Raw genomic sequence first — 6,332 nt, 5'->3', positions numbered from 1 at the left:
CTGATTGCGTTGATTATATCAAAGGGACTCCGTATAGATGCACATCAGATGCACTTTGCAGGGCAGCTGAATTTGTATCTGTTGTGCCCTGTAATAAACTTTGCTTTGCATGTGTGCATCTTGCAAAGAATGGAATAAGCCAGGTAAGAATATTCTGGTTCTGTAGCTGTCATATCTAATATTTAAAGAAAATTGATGGCTGTTTTTAATCAAATAGTTATAGTATGGGACTTTTTTTTTTTCCTTAAAAATTATATGAAGCTCCATCTAACACTCACTTCTACTTATGACAGAATGAAGGTTAAGTTACAGAAAATCAAAATCTAATGAGTATATTGGAGAATCTTTGAATGATAGAACAAGTGGGAATAAAGTGGGAACAATTCTGCTTTTTGAAGGTGTTCTTCCTCCCCCTTTAGAAGCAATGTTTGTCCATACACACAGAACAAAAAGTTGTTTTCAACAGCTTATGAAAGTGCCTCATTGCTTGCATTTAATTGTTCATAACTTCTATGGACCAACCAGAAGGAAGGCCACTCTTACCAAGATACAAAGTTAACAATAGAAATTTAGAATATCAATGCCTTAATGAAAAGATCACTTCTTTCTTCATAAAAGCCAAGGCTTTAAAATTCAGGAAGGTAAATTCCAGATGTGTTTAAGGAGAAAATAAGTAGTCTATAGATAATCTGTAATTACCCAAATCAGTAATTTTTCCATCTGCCCACAGAAGAAAATAAAGTTTATTTATAGTTGATTTTCCAAATGAGAAATATATTATGGAAATTAAAAAAAGAAAAATACATTGGAAACATCTATTCCATTTTGTAGATAGTCTCTATTGTGAATACTCTTAACCACCCAACTGATGTGAGAGGGTAACTAGAAAATAGAATTGCTAAGGAGTGTAAGAGTAGCAGTTACCAAGGGACTGTAAATGGAGAGGCTTCTTACGGAGTGGTCAGCTAGGGACAAATCAGACCAATTTTTGTGGAAAAATGTTACTGGTTTTGCATGATTCTTTTCCTTTCTGCTGATTTTGAATACTGAAAGCTGGAATCAAGATCTTGTTTGAATTTACATTAATAAAAATGCCAACATCACGTGAACAGCCTCTCGTTTGTTCTCTCCCAGTGTATGGGAATGTGCTGTTTCAGTGGAAGGATCTTAAAATTGTACCCAGTGTGTGTGTGTTTCTGTGATTTAACATTTTCCTTGGAATTTGGGGCAACAGCAGTTTTCTGAGTCTTTGTTTTCCAAATCTGGCTGGAACAACTGCTTTAGTGGATGATTCACTGAAAATACCATGCCAAGATGTTTTGCAGATGATGCAAACCAGAAATGAGATATGATCGTAACATAATAAGAGGTGCAGAGGAGAAAACAAAAAAAAACCCAATCAAACAAAAAAGTCTGTTGTTGATTATCAATACAAATTAATCTGGTTTTCTAAGTACAGTTCAGGCATGAAAAGCAGAAATAATTCATTTTTTTCATTTTCAATGCAACTCAATTTTTGTTCAAGTTTTCTGCCTCTCCTTTAAAAGCAGCAATAGATAGGAAAATGACTGTGTAGGCTGCCCTGTCTCATTTGGGCTGTAGGTGCTGATTGCAGCAAATAAACATAACATTTATCACTGGGTGTGACTGTTGCTTGAATTAAACTTGTGATTTGTTACAGAAGGGGAATTACAATGTTTCGATTTCTTATCTTTCTGTAATATACTCAGTCTAAAGATTAGGGATGTTTTTTCTACTTTGGAACTGTTTTTACAGTACCAAAGCTGGCTACTTTGCAACCTCTTACACTTGCAAGGATGATGTTTAAATTAATTAAGTGGATGTAACGGATAACTTTCTTCTTTAGGAAACATTTCTGCAAGTTTATGTTAAACTGGCTGTAAGTATACATGAATGTGTGCATCAGCTTGATGACCCTGAATAATCCATTCTATGACTCTGTGATCTGTCCTAGTCAGCCCAAAGACTTACAGATATCGGAGTGCTTCATCTAAAGTAAAAATAATATACCTGCTTTGGAGGTGGGGCAAGGAAAGGATACATTGTTCTTCACATACTTTTCTGAAAGTGTTTCTGAAGAGCTGTACCAGACAGAGCATGTCACCTGGTCTGTCAGTCCTGATGCTGACATCCCTCTAGTTTGAATGACTGCTGCACAGATACAGAGCAGATCCTTAAGTTTCCACTTGTAAAATTCCACTTAGACATAGCGATTTTATTTAGCATAGCTTAATGAAGGAAACATTTATTGGGCATACCTTGTGATTTTTAACTCACTATTTGAGGTCCATGGTGTGTCAACCAGGAAAGGAAAATAAAATATTGTTTGCATAAAATATATACATAGGGAGCTACAGAAAAATATAATGTGGAAAAAACAACCCTCAATGTCTATACATCCTGCTTTCAAGCTACACATTCTCACTCTTTTTTCATCAGAAGATACTGAAGTACCAACATATGTGAACATGCTTAACGAAAGAAAAATTTCATTTTAATTGCTTTTACCAATTTCTACTTTATTGATAGAACTGAAACTCTATTAATCTTGTGCTAGTTAACAGACAAATTTCCTGCTTTGAGAAGAGAATTATTTAGCTTTGAGGATTTGCACAGGCTTGGATCTGTGCTTTCATGCTTGGAAATATCATGGTGAAAGAGACTGATGGCAGCTGCTACTCGAGACAAGATAGTCTTTTCATGTCTAAGAAGGTGTCAAACCTGCTGTATTATATCAGCAGATTAAAGGAAACTGCAGTTAGAATATTATTGATGGTTGTTATAAAACCAAGTGCTACTGACAAAACAGTAAAGTCGGTGCTAGATTTAGCACTTTTTCCTTCAGGAAACAAAGCACTTTAACTGCTTCAAGAAAACAAAATTACAGTGGGTGATGGAACCAGTCTTTGCACGGTTCTCTTGCTCGTGTCATGTAACTACTATCTGTGCAGAACTTAATAAGATTAATCACTAATAAAACTTTAAAAGTTCTTTAAACCCAAACCTTGTTGGAGACATTTTGTCACTTCAAAGACTGAACATAACTGGAAAAAGGGACATGCTTTTGAATATTTTGCTCCATGAAAACATCTGCTTACATTGAAATTCCTATTTTTGTACCCATATTTAAAACTAATTTGATACCTGACTAAAATACAGTGAAGAAAAAGATGCTAACCAGGGGTATTTTTAGTACTACACAGTAGGGAAGTAGCTGTACATTAGCATTTATGTTATTTTAGATTGCCATGTGTTCTGCTATGGCACCTCTCCCGCCGAGCCTGAAGCCAAGTTAGTTGTCTGGTAAAGGCTGTATCTGTGGCCAGCTATGGGTTTTCTGTAGGACATGGTGGGGAAACTCTGACCATGGTCTGCTTTGGATAAATTTGTGGCAAAACTTACTAGATGAATGCTTTGCACTGCCTTCCTCCAACCCAAAATTCCAGTGCTGCCCAGGCAGTGATGCCACATAACCACCGATAGGCGTGATAGCCAAACCCTAGAAACTGTTCAAGTTTTATCTACTGGAAAACCATGAAAATTGTGGCCTGATTTCAAGTCATGTTAAGGCTGTCTCCCAGTCCAACATGAATGGCAGGTGTCAGAGCAGCTCAAGCCATTAAGCCTCTCTGTCGCGCAGCCTGAATTTTTTGCACTGGTGAGCTAAATGTGCTGTTTGATCTGCAGCTGGGTGAAGGAGAGCCCTGTGTTCAGGCTTACAGTCCCCAAAGCCTGTCCTGGTTTGAGCTAGAGCAGAACTAATTCCACTCAGTGATTTGAATTTTCAGCTTAGTCTCTTCTAAGTAACTGCACTTTCTATACTTTCACAGAATGTTTGCTTCCAGCAGCAATAATACTCAATGTTTCTAGTTAGTACCAATGCTAAATCTTGTGTATCACATTGGGGGTGCAGAGTAAAAGGCTGCACCTGTGAGGAGGAGCAGATAGTTCAGGTGACCCTAAACTGACCAAGAAGGTACTCCATTTCATATAAAGCTGATGGATCATAAGGGTGAAGCTCTTCTTCAATGGCCAGTGTTCAAGGAGGACTCTGTTCTGCACTCAATTCCAATGCACTTATTTCTGAATCCAGCTCCTGAATTTGGTTCCTGTCTGCCACTGAGTCCAGTCTGGGACTTCTGCCACAGCATCAGCAATAATTGCTGTCAAGGGTGTGGGTTCAATATTGGGTTTGTATATATTTGTAAATATTTAATTTGATTGCTATTATTTTCATTAAAACTTGTTTAGGTTTTGGTTTGGTTTGGGTTTTTTCCCATCCATGAGTCTCTCTCCCTTACTCCCTTTTTCTTCCTTTTGGGAAGGGAGAGGGGTTCATAGTGAGTGTGTGTCACTCACTTAGTGCCTGTCCCAGCCCTAACCCTTGGCAATACCTAAGTTGTTTTTGTTTAAATGTGGGATGTATTCTCTACAAGAATTTTGCTTAGCAGAACAGGCTGCCTGACTCATGCATGCTTTTGAATGTCTAGAAATCTGAAAGTTTTCTGAGAGTGAGTCACCAGAACTACTGTTTAGTGGACTTAATTAGGCCTCTCATATTCTGTTGGACAAATCAGAAGAACATGGAATGTCTTTTTTGTAGAAATTCTTAGTAAAGAGAATTTCAGTTGGAAAAGGAGAAAATTGGTTCAGTGCCCTTCTTGGTCTGGATGAGTTTCTGCAAAATGTCCATACAAGTCTATTATGGGCAAGGAGCCTCACAGAAAGGTTCTTTGTCTATATCATGTGACTTCTTTTCCTTTGTTGTTCACTGATACCTTTTAATAACTGTCCAATTTCAACCAAATTTGATGGCTTCAAGACTGTAAACCTTGTATAATCAATTGCTCAAGGAAAAGAGAAAGATTTTTCATGTTTTCTGTACAGAAAGAAATTGACAGTGGCTCTGATGACAGCCAGCTGGTCAGTCAGCTTTATGTGTGCTTCCCTAAACTGTGACATGGGCTATTTTCACCACCAGGCAGCTCAAAAAAAGGAGGAGGACACAAGGGGGGACATGAGGATGTAAAGGTTGGTTTTGCCATGAGTAGTCACCAAAAACTTGAGAAAGCTGCTGCTGATATTGTGGGAAAATAGACAGCAGAAGAGCAGAAGATAGTAATGTGGGGTGTCATAGGACATATATTAATCTTGAATTCCCAAGTATTTGTGTTAGAAGTTGGAATAACCTGGGATAGTGCAAGGCATGCAGTTCAGCAGCTCTGCCTTTGTACAAACCTGTGACAAATTGCTGTACTCCCCATGTCAGCTCCTACCATAATTTTTAATAAGGCAGATACAGCCCAACATCTGCTTCTCCATTACCTTTTTAAGTTGAAAATACTGGCTTTTACAGCCTGGTTTCAGATGGTGGTTTTTTGAAAGTCATGAAATGTGTGGGGTCTGTAGGTGTTCTGACCACCAAGTCCAAGTGAAGGCGATGACATTGTTGCCACTTATTTCCAAACACAGATACACCTTTGTTCTGGTGTCTGCTGATGTGCCATCGTCAAAGGGGATATCAGTCCATTTTCTGGAGTTTTCTTTGTTTACCTTTCTAAAAATGCCAAATCCTACTGCTCACCAATTACTTAGAATTTGCAAGATAGACATTTGGTAAAAATTCTTGAAGTTGCTTGAATTTGTACACAGAATGGAAAAATTTATTCAGGAACATTGTATTTCTTCCAATAACAGAGGTGTGAATCTCACCAAAAAATAGCTTAGTGATAGGTTATTTGTTTTGTAAAATGCCATCAAATTAAGTTCAAGGTTTCCTTTTCCCTTCTTTTCTTTATTTCGTTTTTTTCCTTTTTTTTTTTTTTTTAATTATAAAAACTAATCCAAATATTTTGTGCTGGGAGGCCAGGAATTAGAGATGCAGAAGACATAAGTATCAAAGATCATAAATATCTTCCATCTGCCAGCACACTTTCAATGCAGAAGCCCAAGACCTGGAAATACTTTGATGTGTCAGTGAATGGGGAAGGCTGTAGTGTCCTCATGAGGTGACATCCATGTGGATACCTCTGTACTCTTGTATAGCCTATGAGTGTGAACTCATATAAACTTGTTACTTGCTCCTGGGAAAGAGACCTTGTCTTGTATATTGTATTTAACTGATCATACAATTCCAACTGTAACTCAAGTGGGTGACTGTGGTGGAAGGAGTGTTTCAGAGGGGGAATATATTAAAACTTTGACCAATACAAAACCCAATGAGGCACAAAGTGTCCCTTGTTCAGACAATTACCCGTGAAGACATTCTGGGGAGTCTTGCTAGATCCAGCCAATGACACCTTCTAAAGATG

Source organism: Indicator indicator, chromosome 9, assembly GCF_027791375.1.
Source record: "Indicator indicator isolate 239-I01 chromosome 9, UM_Iind_1.1, whole genome shotgun sequence".
NCBI lineage: Eukaryota > Metazoa > Chordata > Aves > Piciformes > Indicatoridae > Indicator > Indicator indicator.
This window is presented reverse-complemented; position numbering follows the sequence as displayed.